This window comes from Lithobates pipiens, unplaced genomic scaffold (genome assembly GCF_037356315.1).
Source record: "Lithobates pipiens isolate NorthernLeopardFrog02 unplaced genomic scaffold, aLitPip1_a1.2 Scaffold_10, whole genome shotgun sequence".
Lineage (NCBI taxonomy): Eukaryota > Metazoa > Chordata > Amphibia > Anura > Ranidae > Lithobates > Lithobates pipiens.
Genome location: NW_027507686.1, coordinates 124,549,634 through 124,570,361, shown reverse-complemented (window position 1 = coordinate 124,570,361; position 20,728 = coordinate 124,549,634). Strand labels below are relative to the sequence as shown.

Here is a 20,728-nt window from a genome sequence, read left to right as displayed (position 1 = left end):
TAAGGCCCAACTTTGTTCGTCAAACAATCCGACAAACAGTCCGCTCAAAATTTGCATGAACGGACTTGACCACACACGATGAACGAACAGTCCGCTGAAAGCGTGCGCGATGACGTGAATGGCACGTACGACGGGACGAGAAATTCGACGTCCAATACACTGCAATGCAACCTTCGCCGTGTAAATCCTTTCTGAGCATGCGCGAAACTTTGTCGAACAAGCCTACACACGAGCGGACTGTCCGCTGAAAGCAAGTTTCAGCGGACTGTCTTACGGAAATTCCGAAAAACTTTGTTCGTCAGACTGTCCGCTGAAACTGTCCGCTGAAGCCCACACACGAGCGGACTGTCCGCTGAAACACTGTTCAGCGGACTAAGTTGGGCGAACAGTACGCCCGTGTGTACGCGGCCTAAGAAGCTTTCTTTCTGGGTCTTTCCACTCTCTCAATATCACCTCCTATAGAGCCTGATGGACTGGGAATACCATTGATTGCGGTTTTCCCAATCCCCGTACATCTTATCCCTGGCTGTCGCCTGAACCGGAGGTTCTGGGATATCCTCAGAGACATAGATCACCCCGAGTAACTGACCCATATCCTCCAAGCAACAGTCCTTGCTCTAGGACTGTCATTAGCCTGGCTCTCAGAATCTGAGTCTTCCCCCTCTTTTAGAGAATCTTCCTGACTCCAAGTTCCTCCACTCCTGAGGTAACCGAGGATGGGCTGCTCTGCGAGGCTGACCCATCTCAAACACCTTCCTGAGAGGAAGTATCTCTTCTAGAGGACAGGATTTCTTTGTCCTCTGTCCTCTGCACTTCCCTAGGCGTTATAGCCGTCTTGAGAGATTGGAGGGTAGAAAGCATCTGAGACTGAAGTACAAGGAAATCCTTCAAAACCTATGAGGTTTCCTTACTCGACAGCTTATGAATGCACTTATAACAAAAAGTTTTAGCATCGTCTGTTGAGAGCTTACCACTACAATTCCCACACCTTTTTGTTCTGGGGGTTTTTACCCCTAGCCTTGTGAACCCCTTGAGCAGAGCCGTCAGGTTCTAAGGAGACAAAAAGACATGACACCCTTATAATAGTCTTCACAAACGTCTCTCCTGTGACTCCCACCCCTCTTACTCCATTTTTCATATGGAAGAGGACTCACCACCTGTAGCCTCCTCCAGTGTTAAGGGTGTGACTGCATCCTCTTTCCATACCCACTCCTTGACGATTCCGTCCGGGAGGAATAGAGAAGGGAGAGTCGTGATGCCTCTGCCTGGTTCACCAGAGGTTTTATACTGCTATTCCTCCGCACCCCTTTACCTGACTGGGTGGAAGGAAAGGCATGAGGTATGTGAACACAGGAGATCCGGGATACCCCGCTGTGCCCAAGAAGCACTGACCACGCCTTAACTTGAATAGGGGAAATCTTACCCCTGAAATCATAAGTTTGAATTATAAAATGCCGAATTGAGTTAGCAACAGTGGATTTCAACACTGCCTGCCCTTTTTTAGGTCCTTTTGCCAGAATAAATAAGACATCAGTGTTATGAAGCTGAGCAGTTTTCTTTAGATTTTCACTGCTCTCACTACTACTTCCCTGGAACATGGTTTTGAGAAAAACGATGGCAGGACAATATCTTCATTCAGATGAAAGCCTGATGAATAATCAAATATGGCTCATTACAAGAAAGAGCAGCCAATTCTGAAACCCTCCTTGCTGTGGATATAGCAACCAAAAATAACTGCTTCCTGGTCAGGACTATGGGAACATGCAGTAATGGTTCAACTGGAGGTTTTTGAAAAGTGTCCACATGACTTCAGCATGCTAAATCATGCTGAGGTGTGGAACAGCCAATCCTTGCAGAGCTGCTGAAGGAGTGGGGGTGGGAATTAAAAAATAATGCATGTCTTAGGCTAGTGCATGAGATATGTAAATCGCCAGTGAATCAGACAAAGATTTTACAGTTTGTCAGTTTTTATTTCACTGAAAAAAAAGATATGAGGATTGCTCAGAGCTGAATTAACTCTTTGTGACAAGACTGGGCACAGCTGGTCTGAAATCCCATACTCTCTATTGTGCCAGACAAAAAAAAAAAAAAAACACACACACACTTTAATAGTGCTTAGTGGCAACTTCATCTCTACACCCAATTGTAGAAAGGCAAGTATTCTGCCTATAACATATCTCAGAGGGTGCCAACCCTTTGATTCACACCAGGAAACTTAAAGTTGTAAAGGTAAATGTTTTTTCACCTTAAAGCGGTTCTTCACCCTAAAGGGGAAGTTCCGCTAGTATTATCCCTGCCCCCCTCCGGTGCCACAATCGGCACCTTTCGGGGGGGAGGGGGGTGCAGTTACCTGGACAATCCAGGTAACTGCACCCACTTCCGGCCAGACCGCCGCATGGCTCCGCCCCCCCCCCCCCCGTTGTGTTCTGGGAAACACACAGTTCCCAGAGACACAGCGGGGAACCAGCGCAGCGCGACTCGCGCATGCGCAGTAGGGAACCGGGCAGTGAAGCCCTCTTGCTTCACTTCCCGATTCCCTGACAGAGGATGGCGGCGGTGGCTGCAGCGAGACGAGCGATCGCTCGTCATCTGCCACCGACATCGCTGGAACCTGGGACAGGTAAGTGTGATATTATTAAAAGTCAGCAGCTGCAATATTAGTAGCTGCTGGCTTTTAATATTTTTTTTTTTGTGCAGCTCCTCTTTAATGCATTAAGGTGAAAAAACATCTGACAGTCCCGGCGCTCCCAGCCCCCCCCCCCCCCCCCCGTTTTACTTACCTCACCCCTCGAAAGTCGCGCGCTCGTCCCCTGACATCCTTTCCACCGATCAGCCTGGCGGCTGATTGGCTGGAGTGGATGGAAAGCAGCGCAGCCATTGGCTCGCGCTGCTGTCAATCACATCCACTGACGCGGAGCCCCGGGGCCGTGTGATACAGCGAGTGGCTATAGCCGCCGGCTGTATCACGGGAGCGCGCCCGCAGATGCTTCTCACCATGCGAGGGAGTTCGCATGAACGTGAGAAGCATCTGAGGGAGGAAGCCGAGACAGCCGCCGAGGGACCCCAGAAGAGCAGGTTCGGGGCCACTCTGTGCCAAACGAGCTGCACAGTGGAGGTAAGTTTAACATGTTTGTTATTTAAAAAAAAAAAAAATTCTCTTTACAATCCCTTTAAGCTTTCCAAACTCTATAATATACATCTCTGGAAACTGGTTTCCTTGCATTGATTAAAGTTGAGATAACAGACCTGGAAAGCCCACGCTTCTTCATAATGTGGGTTTCAATAGACAAGCCGTTAAATTTAGTGTTCGTAAAGTAGGATAGAATATCGGCCCATGCAATAGCAGGTCTGGCCTTAGAGGGAGAGGCCAAGGACCCTCCACTGCCATCTTTACGATCTCTGTGTACCATGACCTTCTGGGCCATGGTGGCGCTACCAGAATTACCGGCTTGATCCTGCAAAGTCGAGTCAGCAACTGAATGGGGGGGGTAGATAAGTGAAAACTGATCCCACAGAGTTAGCAGCGTGTCTGTTGCATATGCAAGTGGATCCCTTGTTCTGGACAAAAAGTTGACAAACTTCATGTTTAATCTGGATGCTAGAAGATCTATGTCCGGAGTCCCCAGTCTTTGCCAAACAGCCCAAAACACTTGGGGGTGGGGGCTGGAGACCATTCCCCAAGGAATAACTGCTGGCGACTTAAATAGTCCGCCTGACAATTTTCTACCTCTGGAATGAAAACTGACGATAGGGATGGGGCATTCCTTTATGCCCAAGTTAGGATATGGTTCACCAGTCTCTGAGCTGAGAGACTCTTGGTGATTGATATTGGCCACAGCCGTGGTATTGTTGGATCGAAACCAGACTGGACAATTCTTTAACCTGAGAGGTCCAGGTTTTCAGAGCCAGATACATTGCCCAAATCTCTAGGATGTTGATGGGCAGGGATCTATCGAGTTTTGACCACTGTTCCTGGACAGTCGTCTCCTATAATACCGCTCCCCAGCCTGAGAGGCTGGCATCTGTTATTACTACTTTCCAGATTATTGGTCTGAATGATTTCCCCTTCAGCAAATTCTGGCTTCGTAACCGAGGCTTCGAGACACTCTTGAGGACAGCTGCATTGGCAAGTCCAAAGCTTGGATTGTCTTGTTACAAGCCGAGAGGATTCCGTTTTGCAACAGTTTTGAATGGAACTGGGCACAGGGGACTGCTTCAAATGCAGCTATCATCTTTCCTAATAACCTCATGCAAAGGAGAATTGAAGGATTCGCTTTTGACCTGACCATCCGTACCAGCTCTGGTATGGAACTGATCTTTGCTGGAGTCAAAATCCCGCTGCCTCAACCTCGGCAACATCTCCAGAATTCGACCCTTCCTGACTAATGACACCACAAAGCAACTTATTCATTACTGCAACTATCTCCTTAAAGAGAAAGTAAACTCTCCCACTCTGATGCTTCTTTTCATTTAGTCCATTACCAAACTATAGCCACTGTAATCCAGCCCAAATCGCATATTACTAACTGTTTAAAGAAACTTTAAAGCGGGACTCCGCGTTTTTTTTTTTTAAAAGCCAGCAGCTACAAATACTGCAGCTGCTGACTTTTTAAAATAGTGACACTTACCTGTCCAGCGCGCCCACGATGTCGGCACCCGAAGCCGATCTCTCGATCGTCTCTCGGGTGCTGCCGCCGCCATCTTGGGTATGGGAATCAGGAAGTGAAGCCTTTCAGGTTCATTTCCCGGTTCCCTACTGCGCATGCGCGAGTCACGCTGCGCAATAAGGATGGACCCGCTGCCTCTGGGATCTGTGTGTTTCCCAGCAGGCAGCGGGGGACTTTCGGAAAGGGGTGTAATCTACCCCCCTTTCTGCAGGGAGCTATCCCGGAAGTGGGTGCAGATACCTGTACTGTACAGGTATCTGCCCCGCCCTCCCCCCTGAAAGGTGCCAATTGTGGCGCCGGAGGGGGGTTCTGATGAGCGGAAGGTCCACTTTAGGGTGGACCTCCCCTTTAAAAATCTTGTTTCCAGGGGTTAAGCAGCACCATCTTAAGTATTGTTTTCTGAGTCCACAGTGGAGTGTATTTCCGCCCTTACATTGAGCCCTTCCTGTAGTGTTAACCAAGCCTCCTTCTCAATCCAATGTTTCTATGGCAACCCTGCTTCCCTGTTCATAGCCGATTTGTTCTATTTCATAGTATTTACTTGTGCTGATTACCTAGTGTTTGCCTGTATGAATCCTATCAGCTTCAGCTGATAAGACTGCAGTTATTTCTGTCCCATGCCCTGCTTTAGGCCCCTTTCACACGGGACGAATCAGTAATGATCCACCCCGTGATGATCCGCTTGCTCAGCAGGGATCGCTCCATTGTCCCTGCTGAGCCAGTGGTGGACAGGGCGGTCTCTGCACAGGGACTGCCCTGTCAGCTCTCCGCTCTCCTCTATGGGGGATCGGATGAGCACGGACCGTCTGTCTGTGTTCATCTGATCCGCTCTGCAGATGGATAGAAAAATAGGATTTTCCTACGTCTGCAGAATAGGACAATAGCAGAGGCGGACGATAGTAGGTGTCTGTGGATTTTTATCCACAGACACCCGCTATCCCATAGGAATGCATGCATGTCCATATTTCATCTGCAAAAGGATGGATGAAATACGGACATAATGTCCGCATGTGTGAAAGGGGCCTTACACTGTATGAGGTCACATGGTGTATAGAAGGAAGCTCTGAGTGATTAGCAGCCTCCTGGGAGTTCAGTGTTGTGTGTAGGAAGTCCTGATAACAGATAAGACAGAGAGTGTGGCGTAAATCAGGGGAGATCTGGGCATGTTCAGTGATGTCATTCTAAAGAACAAAAAGGATTACAACAATACTAAGTAAGGAGATATCGACAAGTGTTCATTCAGGTTTTTTATGCTGATTTACGTGGGACAAAGTTGTGGGGGAGGGTTTACAACCACTTTAAATAGCCTACCCTTATGCAGGCTACCCCCCCCCCCCCCCTCAGTCTATTATGAACGCTACTGCTAGACTAAGAAACCTCACTAATCAATCTGCGACTGCTGCGCCTCTCTGCCAATTCCTTCCCTGGGATCCCCTACCCCACCATATAAAATTCAAAATGCTAACCTCATCGCCCCCAGCTACATCACCAACCCAATCTGCAGATCTTGACCAAATCATCCCCTCCTCCCAGGACCTCCTACACAAGAGCTCCCTTGTTACCTCTTCTCAAGCGTGTCTTCAGGACTTCTCCAGAGCCTCTCCCATCCTCTGGAATTCCCTCCAGTATATGTGATCAGCCAATAACCTGTCCACCTTAGGAGATCCCTGAAAAGTGACTTATTCAGGGAAGCCTATCCCACACCCACCTAACAACCCCATCAAATCATTCCCTGCATTTATTACCTTTTGTACCACCACCCCCTCCCTTTAGAATGTAAGCTTTATCTTGTGCCTTCTGTATTGTGCAGTCCCCCCTCTACATGGTAAAGCGTAAGCTGATGGCACTATATAAATTGTGAAAAATAATAAAAGGGACCTGCCAATGAAAGGGTTAAAACCTTGTATTTTGCGATCATGGGAAGGAGGGGAGTGATATTTATTAGGGAATGAATAGAGACCCTGAGTTCATGAAAGAAATGATTCACCAAAAACAAGGTTGAGGACTCTACAGACTCTCCATGGAGCACTCACAGCCCGCTCTAGGGATACACTGGGCAGAAAGTCTGAATAGCTTTCACATTCCATTTAGGCCTAAAATAGCCCGAGCGCAGCCCGCACTTCCGAAATGTAGTTTGAACTGAGTGCTTGTAGTGGGGGCCGGACAAGGCTCTTCATGTGCTCCTCACCAACTTCATACATGACGTCCCCTCCATGACTGAGAGCCATTCCAACGACTAGCATTCACAGCGCTTCACTGTCACTAGAAAAACGCCAATATTGTTTAAACACCATGACAACACCGCCCAAACCAAATACCACACACACATCTATGGCCAATCCCAGAGTTCAACACCATGCTCCACACGAGGCCCACATCTCCGCCATGCTTCCCACACAAGTCATGGAAACAGACAGAACCGAACATACAGCTAAAGCGGGTCAGAGGTCTGCACCATGTAATCACCGCGACCCACCCCGAGTGTGACAGAAGAAGACGTGAGAGACCAGCTGAACGCCTTACCCAGCACCCGGCCGAGCTCTGCTAGGTCCCCCGCCACTCGCGAACACTCCCGCTATCTCCACCTTCCTCCGTTGAGAACGTGCCCCGCCTTCACTGGGCGGATCCCGGGCGCAAGTGGTGCCGGGACTTGTAGTTTCTTACTAACGTACAGAAGTACAGAATTTTACACAGAGATGGCTTTTCGCATGTCCTGCATTTTTGAAGTCAGCGCCTTAAGTTTTGAAATCAATCAAGAACTACAGAAAACTTTCCAAAAATATTATTAAATGATTTGCAATAAAACTATCAAAAATGACACAACTGTACTTGTGTCCCATCCGGGCTCTTTCACAGCACTGGGGCTGCATTGCATAAAGCAGTAGTAAAGTTCTGGTAGTAATTAGGGATGAGCTCAGGCGAGTTCGCAAATCGCACGTGCAGAGCCCGCTAGGAAGTCGGCACCACACAGCGCCAATCACAGGCAGTGAGACGTTTCCTGATCTCTGCAGCCGTGCATCGACACAATGGGAGCTTGCACATGATTGGATGATAAAATCAGCAGAGCTTCCCCTCAATTCAAATCTACCCCTTAGATTTAGAGCGACTGCACTTCCAAGGGCACTTTCAATGCAAAGTGGATTTGTCTTTCATAAATAACCCCCAGTGGTTCACTGCCTGTGATTAGCGCTCCGTAGTGCCAACTTCCTGGCAGACTCTGCGTGTGAGCTTATCCTTAAAAGTAATCATTGGCGGCGCCACCCCCCTAATTCAATGCCCCTAATCTACATACGGGGCGCCGGACGCATGGATTCACTGTTACACTGTTCTTCAAAAAAAAAAAATTGTGTCACTTCCATTCCTATTACAAGAAATGTAAACATCCCTTGTAATAGAAAAATAGCACAACATGACCTCTTAAAGAGGGATTCCACCTAAAAAAAAAATATTAAAAGCCAGCAGCTATAAATACTACAGCTGCTGACTTTTAATAAATGGACACTCACCTGTCCCGGGTTCCAGCAATGCCGGCAGCCGAGGCCGATCGATCGCTCGGCTCTCGGCTGCTGCCGCCACCATTCTAGGTGAGGGAATCAGGAAGTGAAGCGAATCGGCTTCACTTCCCTGTTCCCTACTGCACATACGCGAGCCGCGCAGCACAATAGGAATTGCTGAAACGAACGATCCCATGCTTTCCAGCTGCGATCAAAGCTTTGTTTACAACCACGGGCAGGACATAACGTCATAACGTTGTGCCCAGGCCTCCGATGGTCATAGAGATGGTCACCAGAAACCTCTATGCTCTTCATCCGGCAGCGGCAGATTCTTTCTCTGGGTCCCCAGTGGCACGGGAGAGCCAGGAGAAGCACCGGAGGGCAGCGGGAGGCATCGCCTGTAAGAACGATCAAGCGATGGAACTGCTGCTCTTATAGTGCACAGAATCGCTGGCTCTAATAGATGATATCTGGATGATGCCTGAAGCTGCAGGCATCATTCAGATATCCCCACTAAAAGTCAAGGACGTCATATGACGTACCTTGAGCGGGAAGTGGTCAAAAGCTAGTGACTTTTTTTACGTCACTTTCGCCCTGCAATGGTATGGAGCAGGGTGGGGGCCATCTTCTCCTCACTCAGCTCCATGCCAAGCAGAGGAAAGGACCCGATCGCCTTCACTGCTGCCGGTAGCTCCGGTAAGCAGCAGAGGGCACCAGAGCGCGGTGGGAGGGGTGCCCTCTCCCACCACTGATAAAAGTGATCTTACGGTGAATCCGCCACTGAAACCACTTTTATCTGAAAGTGGACCGCCCGCTAAAGAAGTGGATACCGGGGTTATAGCAGCTAGCTGCTGCCATAGCAACAATATTCCACTTCAAAGAGCCACTGTATAATGAAGGCAGGCGGACGTAAGTGGTTAAAGTGTGACATGTTAGATATCTATCTACTCGGCATAACATCATCTTTCACATTATACAACAAAATTGGGCTAACGTTAATGTTGTTTTTTTTATTCATGAAACAGTTTTTTTCCACCCCCAAAAAAAACACTTTAATAAAATTGCTGCACAAACATCGCGTTACATTAAAAGTTGCAACGACCACTATTTTATTCCATAATGTGTCTGCTAAAACAATATATATAATGTTTGGGAGTTCTAAGTAATTTTCTAGCAAAAAAAATGATGATTTTTACATGTAGGAGAAGTGTCAAAATTGGCCTGGGTGGCATGGGTTTAATTATCATAAGTAATATACAAATAATTATTATATATTGTTTTAACCACTTGCTTACTGGGCACTTAAACTCCCCTCCTGTTCAGACCAATTTTCAGCTTTCAGCGCTGATGCAGTTTGAAGGACAATTGCGCGGTCATACAACACTGTACTCAAATGACATTTTTATCGTTTTTTTCCTACAAATAGAGCTTTCTTTTGGTGGTATTTGATCACCAACGCGGTTTTTATTTTTTGTTAAAAAATGTAATGTAAAAAGAACAAATTTTTAATTTTTTTAAAATATTTTGTTATAAAATTTTGCAAACAGGTAATTTTTCTCCTTCATTGATGTATGCTGATGAGGCAGCAGTGATGGGCACCGATAGGTGGCAGTGATGGGCACTGATGGGAGGCAGTGATGGGCACTGATGGGTGGCAATAATGGGCACTGATCAGCACTGGTTGGTTACACTGCAAGCACTGCTAGGTGGCACTGATTGGTACCACTGGTGGGCATTGATAGGTGGAACTTGTGGGCATTGATAGGTGGCACTCATGGGCATTAATAGGTAGCACTGGTGGGCACTGTGGGCACTAGCAGGTGGCAATGGCAGGTGGCACTGGCAGGGAGCACTGGTGGCACAGATGAGGCAGAATTGCCTCTTCCTCTTCGGGACCGAAGTCCCTTGCAGATAAGCCGGCGATCGGCTTTTTTTTCTCTTCGCGCTGTTAGCGTGAGAGGAAAAAAAAGCGAATACTGAGCTTTTGTTTAGATCATGTGATCAGCTGCCATTGGCTGACAGCTGATCACGTGGTAAGGGACCGGGACCGGCCCCCTTTCTCGGATCTGTGATCACCCGAGTCTTGGCGACTCAGTGATCACAGCGCGCCCCGGGCGCGCGCCCTGCAGGGTGTGCGTGCAAAGGGGAGGCTGTCATATGACGGCCTACCGGAGATTCAGGTCCGTGCTGTGGCCGTCATTCCGCTATAGCGCGGATGGCAAGAGGTTAAGGTAATTTACTATATTTTCAAGATCTGTACACAAGCAGGTGGCTTAACGGACAAATTACTAAAGTTTTAAGTTATAACTTCCAACCAGTAATTTCACAGTAAATAGATAAATAATAAATGATTATGTTATAACATATAGCATATAAATATATTATTTAGCTTGAAAATAACAGTACTTTTTCAGCAGGCAGCAGATTCTCATTCTCCCTCTTAAAGCGGAGGTCCACCCTAAAATGGACCTCCGCTCATCGGAATCCCCCTCCCCCTCCGGCGCCACAATCGGCACCTTTCAGGGGGGAGGGGGTGCAGTTACCTGGATAATCCAGGTAACTGCACCCACTTCCGGGCTAGCTCTCTGCGGAAAGGGGCGTACGTTACGCCCCTTTCCGCAAGCGCCCGCCCCCTTCAGCAAGTGCCCCGCTGCCTGCTGGGAAACACACAGCTCCCAGAGGCAGCGGGGACCATTCGGATTGCGCCGCGCGGCTCGCGCATGCGCAGTAGGGAACCGGGAAATGAAGCCGAGAGGCTCCATTTCCTGATTCTCATACCCATGATGGCGGCGGCACGAGCGAGCGATCGGCTTCGGGTGCCGACATCGCGGGCGCGCTGGACAGGTAAGTGTCACTATTTAAAAGTCAGCAGCTGCAGTATTTGTAGCTGCTGGCTTTTAAAAAAAAAAAAAAAAACGCGGAGTCCCGGTGGACTCCCGCTTTAATTGTGTTCGAAAAACATGGGATTGCGGGTAAATCTTATACACATAAACACATGTTTTTTCGTTGTAGTTAAAGCGGGAGTAAACCCGCTGACTTTTTTTTTCTTTCCACACCTGTAAGGGAAAAGGCATAATGAGCTAGTACACACCGCTCATTATGAAATACCTTAGAACGATGCGCCGGCATCTCACTCGGTCCACGCCGAGGGAGCTGACATGCTCCCTCGGCGTGTCTTCCGGGTGTCGCGACTCTGGCGCTGTGAGTGGCCGGAGCCGCGATGTTGTCACTTTTCTTCCCGGCAGGGTCTGGCGTCTCCCGAGCTGTCAGCCAAGAATCCCTGGAGCGCATTCGCCGCTGAAGTCAGCGGCTCATTGTGAGGGGAATATCTCCTAAACCGTACAGGTACTTATTATAGGCTTACCTGTAGGTAGGGATGAGCCGAACACCCCCCGGTTCGGTTCGCACCAGAACTTTTGAACGGACCCCAAATTCGTTCGAACGTTAGAACCCCATTGAAGTCTATGAGACTCGAACGTTTGAAATTAAAAGTGCTAATTTTAATGGCTAATATGCAAAATACTGTCCCAAAAAGGGTTTGGGGACCTGGCTCCTGCCCCAGGGGACATGGGAAAATGCAAAAAAAGTTTTAAAAATGGCCGTTTTGGCGGGAGCACTGATTTTAATGACGATTAAAGTGAAAAAAAAAGTGAAATATTCCTTTAAATATCGTGCCTGGGGGGTGTCTGTAGTATGCCTGTGAAGTGCCACATGTTTCCCGTGTTTAGAACAGTCCCTGCACAAAATGACATTTAACGGAAATAACGTCATTTAAAACTGCTTGCGGTTTTAATGTTATATCTGGTTCCTGCAATATGGTTGAAAATCATTGTGAAAAATGGCATGGGTAGCCCTCCCTGCCCATTACCATCCCATTTGGGTCTTGTACGCATATTAAGGGGAACCCTGTACCCATATTAAAAAAAGGAAATACGTGTGGCCCCCAGGCCCTATATACTCAGAACAGCAGTATACAGGCGGTGCAAGCAAGACAGGGACTGTGTAGATTTGTTGTGTTAAGTTGAATCTGTTTGTAATTTTCAACTGGTACATTTTTAAAGTGTAGCTCAATCTCCTACAACTGACTGCAAGCTCTATTTAAAACGAGCAAGATAGTTAGCTATATAGGTGGATATAGCGGTGTATACTGCGTTCAGAGCACGCAGACAGCACGCAAAATCTCCTAACACTGACTGAAAGCTCTATTTAAAACGAGCAAGATAGTTAGCTATATAGGTGGATATAGCGGTGTATACTGCGTTCAGAGCACGCAGACAGCACGCACAATCTCCTAACACTGACTGAAAGCTCTATTTAAAACGAGCAAGATAGTTAGCTATATAGGTGGATATAGCGGTGTATACTGCGTTCAGAGCACGCAGACAGCACGCACAATCTCCTAACACTGACTAAAAGCTCTATTTAAAACGAGCAAGATAGTTAGCTATATAGGTGGATATAGCAGTGTATACTGCGTTCAGAGCACGCAGACAGCACGCATAATCTCCTAACACTGACTGAAAGCTCTATTTAAAACGAGCAAGATAGTTAGCTATATAGGTGGATATAGCGGTGTATACTGCGTTCAGAGCACACAGACAGCACGCACAATCTCCTAACACTGACTGCAAGCTCTATTATAAAAGATAGATATATCGCTAGCTATATAGGTGAATATAGAGGTGTATACTGCGGTCAGGGCACGCAGACAACAACCACTACAGAAGAGCAAGAACGAAAAATCGGCCGATAACAATCGGTGTATACTGTGTTGAAGGTACACAGAACACCCACTAACTGCTACAGACGCCAACACACTACACAAGGCCGCCGCGCTGGGGGCCTTATATAGTGTGGGGCGTGTACTACACTGCCTGAGCTATGATTGGCCACAGGCATCCTGCCTGTGGCCAATCATGGCTCTCCTCGCTGCCGGCGCTGTGATTGGCCAAGCATGTGGGGTCACAGTGCATGCTTGGCCAATCATGAGCCAGCAATGCACTGCGCCATCGCAGTGCATTGTGGGCTTTGAGCGCCACACGAATTTGGCGCGAACGGCCCATAACGTTCAGAATTCGGCGAACAGCCGATGTTCGAGTCGAACGTATGTTCGACTCGAACACGAAGCTCATCCCTACCTGTAGGTAAAAGTTAAAAATATGACTATACAACCGCTTTAAGAGGGCTGGGCTGGAAGGGAGCCTGTGTCTATAGGGACGCATTCCCCTTCTATGACACTGCAGTGAGATGCGTGCCTCCATTTTTATTGAACAGCCATTGGTCCAAGACTCCAAGCTGTTTATTGAGCTCAGTGCCCCTGACAATAAGTGAGAGGCACTGTGAGCTCAACCTCTCAGTCTGCTGCAAACAGTGTGTCAGCTTGTATTTAAAGTGGCCGCTCTGTATTTTGTTTCGGAACCATAGGTCGTAGGAGCCCCAAATTTTTACCAGTGGTGGGGTAGCACTTAGGCTACATATCCCCCAAATTTCTCTATGACCCCAGGTCACTGAGCTACGGCCCTCAAAGCCCTGCCTCACCTGCCTCCCCTGACTGCATGTCAGGGAGAAACAGAAACCAGCCCTGACAGTATCGCCGCTTTCCTGCACGCATGCGCGGCAACACGGCGAATCGGCGCACATCTGTTCGCAATTCAGCGGAGGGAGTTCCTTTGCTGGCCTATAAAAGGCTGCTCAGTTTCATGTTTAGGTTACTGGTTTATTTTTCAGTTTCCTGCGTTCTCTGCATTTGTATCCTGCCTTGTGATTACTGGTTGTGACCCAGATTGACCTTGACCTGCTCTGATCTTCTCCTGTGATTGACCCTCAGCCTGTTTATGGATTTTATTACCAGTCTCCTGTGTTTGACCCTCGGCCTGTTTACGGACTCTGCTACTAGTCTCTTGTGTTTGACCCTCGGCCTGCTTACGGACTTGCTACCACTCTCCTGTGCCTGATCCTTTGCCTGCTTAACGGACTTGCTATCAGTATCCTGTGCTTGATCCCTGGCCTGTTTACAGGCTTTGCTACCAGTCTCCTGGGCCTGACCCTCAGCCTGCTCACAGACTTGTTACCAGTCTCTTGTGCGAGAATCATCAGCCTGTTCAGAGACTCATTGTCAGTCACCTGTGTTTGACCCTCAGCCTGCTGTTGGACTTTGTTATTCCTCTTCCTCATTTGGATTCCAGTGTCTACCAGTTCCTGTACCAGCTTCCCGGTGACCTCCACACAAGTCCTGCCTTGGCTGCTGGTGGCTCGTGCCTCTTTGTGCCCTTCACCATCTGTATCACCACCAGGGGCGGAGTGAGCTTCGTCACAAGAGAGAACCGCTCTCAGCATCTCGGCCTTAGTGATTACCCTTTCTGACAGTATAAACCAACCATGTCAGAGGCCAACAGAGCGGGTTCTCCTCTTGAGGCCCTGTGCCAGCAGGTTCAGCCCTCACACAGGCAGTTCAAAAGTTACATAGTCTCATGGAGCAGAGAGAAAGAGACCAGTGGAAGACTACACGGTTGAGCTCCGTAAATGGTCAGCACATACAGGCTGGAACAAAGCTGCCCTCCCTCAAGTACCAGTTTCCGTCAGGGTCTTTCTGAGGCTCTTAAGGATGAGCTGGCTCAGGTCGAGACTCCAACCACTTTGGAAGACTTAATTCAATTGGCCATTAAGCTAGACAGGTGCATGTGCGAACGGCGCTCCGAGCGCTTTCAGTCCTCTCGGCCCACCTGGGTGCTACCCAAGCCTCCTCCAGTTCCCCCTCTTCTTGAGGCCCTGTGCCAGCAGGTTTCAGCCCTCACACAGGCAGTTCAAAAGATACAGGAGAGTTATGTCCAAATTGAGGGTTGACCTCAGCATTTTTCCGGTAGACACATGCGATTAGTTTCATACGAATCGAAAATTCGGACGAATTTCCGTAAATTCGTACATTCAGGAGGAACCGAAATACGAATTGCTATGCTTCCGAATTCTGTACGAAAATTTGTTTACGAATTTCGGATCCAAATTCCGTTACAACAGAAACGTGACTGGTGTTTTGTTGACCAATCAGAGGTTTTCTTCTGCTGCTGAGTGAGGGTTGGGAAAATTACCTTTTTTAATATGGGAGTGGGAGACTGGAACTGGTAATCAATGGGAGATTCAGAAATGGACAAAATAAGAATTTTTGTTAATTACGATTATTCGTTATGATGAAGTTAAAAACCCAGGAAGTCAGCACAGCAGAGGGATGGTGGGAGTCCCTCATAATGAGCACAGCACAGGGATAGTGGGAGCCCCTCATAATGATAAATTCATCATAACGAATGTTCGTAATTGTTACGAAAAGTTAACAAACCTAACTAAAATTTGTATTTCATACGAATCCAAATTGAATTTTGGACACTAATTTTGAAATATGAATTAACGGCTAATACGGAACGGAACAAAACAAATTTATTGACAGCACACATGTCTACTGTCCGGGTCACCTGCTTCAGTTGCCGCAGCTCCAGCATCTTCCTCTAGGGCCATCCATTCCCAGGCGCAGACCAACTCTGCTGTGGAACTTTCTCCTCAGAAATTGTGAGGTGGGATTTATTATTTCCTTATTGGTCTGGGCCCATAGTCTCATAGAGCAGAGAGAAAGAGACCAGTGGAAGACTACATGGTTGAGTTCTGTAAATGGTCAGCACATACAGGTTGGAACGAAGCTGCCCTCCCTCAAGTACCAGTTTCCGTCAGGGTCTTTCTGAGGCTCTTAAGGATGAGCTGGCTCGGGTCGAGACTCCAACCACTTTGGAAGACTTAATTCAATTGGCCATTAAGCTGGGCAGGTGCATGCGCGAACGGCGCTCCGATCGCTTTCAGTCCTCTCGGCCCACCTGGGTGCTACCCAAGCCTTCTCCAGTTCACCCTACATTCCTGACTCCTTCTGTTGTCTCCGCTCCAGAGAGTGAACCTATGCAACTAGGACTGGTCCGGTCACCACTCATCCCTGATGAAAGACAATGGAGAGGACAAGCTAACTTGTGCCTGTATTGTGGGGGATCAGGACACTATTTAGGCAACTGCCCCATGAGACCCAGTAAGTCACGCTTTCGATATGCTATGAACTATCAGGTCACTGGTCCCACTCAAACTCATGTCATCCTCCCTGTCTCCCTACAGGTGGCGAAAGAGGAAATCCGGCTACTGGCCATAATTGATTCGGGGGCTTGCAGTTGCTTTCTAGATGCATCCTTGGCTCAAAGATTAAACATTCCTCTCCAAAACAAGAAACAAAGCCTCTAGGTCCTTTGGTTGATGGGTCCCTACCCTGCTGAGGACCTGTCACACAAGAGACTAGACCCATGCTTGCCATCACAGACTCCGGCCACCAGGAGTTCTTGGGCTTTGACGTTATCCGCTCTCCTATGTTCCCCATCATTTTGGGACTTCCATGGCTGCAAGCTCATGATTCCCAATTTAACAGGAGTAAGAAAGAATTTTCCTTCTCTTCGGCCTACTGCTCCCAGCACTGTTTTACCCCAGTTCCAGCCTACTGCTTGACCGTACAACCAGTACCTGAAAATCTTCAACATGTTCCTTGAGTGTATCTCGAATTCAGAGACATTTTTAATAAGAAAAAGGCTGATTGTCTGCCACCACATCGGTCTTACGATTGCCCCATTGAACTTTTACCCGACTCCGAAACTCCCTTTGGCTGTATATTCCCATTATTGGAGACCGAGTTCGAAGCTCTCTGGGTATACATTGACGAGAATTTGGAAAAAGGCTCCATCCATCCATCCTCTTCACCGGCTGGAGCCGGTATCTTCTTTGTCGAGAAAAAGGACAGCTCCCTAAGATCTTGCGTAGATTACAGAGGTCTGAACAAAATAACCTTTAAAAACCGGTACCCTTCTACCGCTGATTCCAGAGTTGTTCCAGCATTTCCGGACCGCCAAATCTTTTCCAAGTTGGATCTGCGAGGTGCTTACAATCTCATCCGGATTCGTGCTAGTTCGGTTAGTGGAAAACTGCCTTCAGGTCCATATTCGGACACTTTGAATACTTGTATACTGGTAATGCCATTTTGGCTGTGCAACGCCCGGATACCTTTTAACATCTGGTAAATTAAATTTTCCGAGAATACCTTGATAACTTTGTAATTGCCTACCTGGATGATATCCTTATCTTTTCCGCCACAACTGAATTGCACCAAGTTCATGTAAAGAAGGTTCTCACAATTCTCAGGAAACATGGACTTTACCTTAGGGCAGGGAAAGTGAGTTCGAAAAAACAGTTTTCCAGCTTCTAGGGTTCATAATTTCCACAGAAGGGGTTGCAATGGACCCACAAAAAATGAAAGCAATCCAGGAATGGCCAGCCCCTACAGATAAAAAAGGAGTTCAGCGGTTCATAGGCTTCGTCAATTTCTATCGAAGATTTATTTATAAGGATTCTCGCCCATTATCTCACCCATCACCCAGTTTATACACCAACAGAACAGTTTCCGCTGGTCTCAGGAAGCACAAGAAGCCTTCAATGAATTAAAGGCTCTGTTTATCTATGAACCAGTTCTGCAGCATCCGGACCCAGCTCTGCCTTTCCTATTAGAGGTTGACACCTCTGAGACGGCTACAGGAGCTAGTCTGTCCCAAAGGCAGGGTCCTAAAGCTCTCCTTGATCCAGTAGCTTTGCATCTCGGTAGCTAAGTTCCCCTGAAAGAAACTAGAAAGAAACTATACTGTAAGTGACCGTGAGTTGTTAGCCATCAATGTCGCCTTAGAGGAATGGAGATATCTGCTGGAGGGTGCGTCCCATTCTATCAAGATTTTTACAGACCACAAGAACCTGGAGAACCTCAGAACGGCCAAATGCCTAAAACCCAGACAAGCCAGTGGGCACCTTTTTTCTCCAGGTTCAACTTTCACATTTCATATAGACCTGGTTTAAAGAATGGGAAAGCGCACACACTCTCCCGGAGGTTCCCGGAATCTCCTCAGATAACAGAATCTAGCACCATCCTTTCCCCACAACATTTTTGTCTCCTGATCCAGTCTGATCTAAGAACTGCCATCAAACAGGCTTACAGACGCTGTACCGAATCAGAGGTATCTTTTTTAAAGAAGCTGGGCGGCTTGCTTTGGGTCCGGAGTATTCTTTTTGTCCCATTGAAGTAAGACCTCTGATCTTAGAGACTTTCCATGACCACAAACTGGCAGGTCACTTCGGTGTACAAAAGACCTCCGAATTAATATCCCATTCTTTTTGGTGGCCTAGTTGGAGACAGGACTGTAAAATGACTATGTTTCTTCTTGTACCTCCTGCCAAAACTTGAGGCCTGTTGAGACTTTTGCCCATCCCGAAACGACCATGAAAGGAAGTCTCTATGGACTTTATTGTTGAATTGCCACCCTCTGAAGAGTTTACCACCATTTTTGTTATAATCGATCGCCTCTCAAAAATGGCACACTTTTTACCTATGGTGGGCACCCCCTCCGTCCTGGATACAGCCAATACATTTATTAAAGAAGTAATGAGACTTCACGGGGTACCTGATAACACTGTCTCCAATAGAGGCGTCCAATTCACCTCCAAGTTTTGGAAGGAGCTCTGTAAATCACTGGAAATCAAAGTTTGTCTTTCTTCTGCATATCATCCCCAAAGTAACGGTCAAATGGAGAGGACAAATCAAACATTAGAGCAAAATATTCGTTGTTTCTGTTCCTGTTCCCAGGATGATTGGTCTTCTCTTCTGCCTTATGCGGAATTTGCCTGTAATAACTCCACACATACAGCTATCAACCAAACACCTTTCTGATCTAACTTCGGGTTTCACCCCTCTTTTCTCCCTAATTCCATCCCTGAAAGCCCAGTTCCTGCTGTTCAAACTTTCAAAAAATCCTGGTTTCCTGAAACCATGCAGAAGGATCAGGACAGCTATAAGAAGCATTATGACAAGGGAAGAAAGGGAAACCTAGCCTTCAAGATAGGAGATCAGCTCTGGCTATCCGCCACCAATCTCAAACTACTGTGCCCCTCACGGAAATTGGGCCCGAGATTCATCGGTCCTTTTAAGGTAAAGAGAATTGTGAATCCTGTGGCTTTTGAATTAGCCTTGCCCGGTTCTTACAGGATACACCCTGTGTTTCATGTGTCCCTACTGAAACCAGTGGTCCTTAGTCCTTTTCCAGGAAGATAAGAACCACCCCCTCCTACTGTCGAAATTGATGGCGAAAAAATGAGGTACCGGTTTTTAAAGGTTATTTTGTTCAGACCTCTGTAATCTAAGCTATAATAGACTGTAAGGAAAAAGGTAGACAGCTCCAATACCTGATAAAATGGAAGGGCTACCCCCTGAAGATAACCTGCATGCTTCATGGTTAATCCAAGCCATTCACAATACCCAGAATTACTGTCCAGACTGGGCATCCAGAGACTGCCCCTCGGGGGGGGCACTGTCAAGGAAGAAACAGAAACCAGATTTACCTGCACTTTTAAGGTGCTCAGCCCCAGACCTAAGCCAAGGCCTGCCTGTAAAAGTCAAGAAGTTGGGAGGAGGAGGGCACATCAGAGTTGAAGCTCTTGCTAGTAGCGAAAAATCTAAATTTATTCCAGATTTTATTGTATGTACCGTTTGTTGAAGGTTTCCGTGCTTTGAGCAGAGATGAAATAACCTTTGAAGAACTTCCTTAGGATTGGAACCTCTGCCTCTCAATATCCAGACATGAAGTTTCAATCTGTGAGGATTTGGATGGGTGTGATGCCTTTAAAACAGAAGAAATGGTATCACAGGAGGCTGCACACTCAGGAATATTGGTGGCAGGGACACTGTCCCATCCTCAATGTTGAATAAGGCACCCAGATAAATTATCTGCTGGACTGGAGAAAGGTGACTCTTTTAATGATTCACTATCCAACTGTATTCTGATAATGTTGCTAACAGAATCTTCCCCTGTTCCATTGGCTGGACTGTATCTTTCGCTAGAAGGAGAATATCATTGAGACAGTGAAAAACTCTGAGACCCAGTTCCCAAAAGGGCCCAGGATAGCAATCAGAACTTTTGTGAAGACTCTGGGGGAAGTACAGAGACTCTGGAATTGTAGGTGGGTCTGGCTGACTTCACATCTCAGGTATTTTTTAATGGTTGCAGAACGGATATGTGTGTAGAGCTGAGGTTTTTGCCATCTAATGCTATGCAATGCTCTAATGTAGTTAGATTGATGTTGGCTCCCTCTAGTGGTCATTCTCATCAAGAAGGATAATAAGACTTTGTTTACACATCAGAACATGTTGCAAAGCCTAAGCAGGAAGTGACTTATATGTTCTGTGGAAAAGACTCAATTACCCACAGTGCTCACTCACCTACCCATGAAGCTAAGTCACAGAACTGTATGCTGGGTAGGAAATAAAAGGCCCAGCATGGTCATTTTTTTCTCTCTTCAGGCTGGGACGTGAGGCCTGCCTGCAGATACCTGTGGGTATGTGTTTTGAAGAGTCGCTGTCTGCTGGAACGAAAGACACCTGAAAAGTTTACAACACAGTGTGCTGGATCAGCAACGTGATCAGATCGGATGATTCAAAACACCTGACGGAGTCAACCGAGG

General features: G+C 47.3%; 1 protein-coding gene across 3 annotated transcripts in view; it reads right to left on the bottom strand.

Moving 5' to 3' along the window:
• The window catches only part of NUTF2 (nuclear transport factor 2), a 122,833-nt gene extending 115,512 nt beyond the window's left edge, over positions 1 to 7,321 (bottom strand). The window contains exon 1 of one of the 3 annotated variants that reach the window (XM_077458018.1): positions 7,191 to 7,321. The gene's annotated coding sequence lies outside the window, so the exon portion shown is untranslated. Of the gene's footprint in view, positions 1 to 7,143 lie in introns of all 3 variants that reach the window. The other 2 variants (XM_077458000.1, XM_077458009.1) reach the window with 2 other exon arrangements.
• Positions 7,322 to 20,728: the final 13,407 nt, after the last annotated feature.